Here is a 989-nt window from a genome sequence, read left to right on the forward strand (position 1 = left end):
AGATGAAACTCCGCAGTGTTCAAAGATGTGTTACTGAAGGGTTCTGGGCTGTGCCAGGGGCCTTACACTTAGAAAGTCATTGTGTTCATTCTCACAGGCTTGCCATCTGGTGCAGAACTCATCAGATTTAAATAGAACCATTAAAAGTCTTGCAAAAAGTAGCGTATATCAGAACAAATGTCATAAAGCTGCATTTGCAGTTTGGCCCTGAGACAATGATTCCCATAAATCACTTCACAATCTGCCAGGACAAAAAGCAGCCTATAAATGTTGGGATAACTTTTTCTGCTATTTATCATATGCTTGTGTCTACTCTTGGCTGCAAGTGAACCATGATTTTGCGGAAGGAGGGTCCCAGGTGCAGGGGAGCCGGCCAGAGTCACGACACGAACACCAGTACAATTTGAGCATTGTGCTCCACTTTAGTTACACCAACTTATATCTACTTTGCAAAGATTCATGCCCTATTCCCACGAGACGGCCTCTAAGCAGCGGGGGAGCCGACCAGTGTATAACTTTGCCAAGGATTTTCAAGGCTGCATGCTGCCAGGTGTCTTCCAGGACTGCCTGCAGCCAGGGGCCAGTTCAGGGGTTCTTCCTCAGCAACCCTGGGCTGGCCAGACTTTCCTGGGGTATCATATGCCCTTGTTCCACAAGGAATCCCTCTACACCATGACACTAGGAATAAATAGTCAAAGATAGCTTTTTTTAATGCAGGATAAAACTAGAGCTAAGCCATATTGAGGAATTCTGTTAAGCAATTTTGAACATAAACCTCACAACTTCAGAAAGTGCACTGAAAAGTAAAGAGTTAATTTTGCCTTAATTTTGAAACTGTGAACTCCTTGGTAAAATCTTAGTGCTGCTTGAATTCAGAAGTAAACTGCTCATTGACATGAGTAAGGTCAAGCTTCCACCTGGCATTTCAGATGCATGCCACTATTTCATATCTAGTTTAAATTTCTATTAGAAGTAGGTCAAAATTTTTA

This window comes from Corvus brachyrhynchos, unplaced genomic scaffold (assembly GCF_000691975.1).
Source record: "Corvus brachyrhynchos isolate BGI_N302 unplaced genomic scaffold, ASM69197v1 scaffold1376, whole genome shotgun sequence".
NCBI classification, from domain to species: domain Eukaryota; kingdom Metazoa; phylum Chordata; class Aves; order Passeriformes; family Corvidae; genus Corvus; species Corvus brachyrhynchos.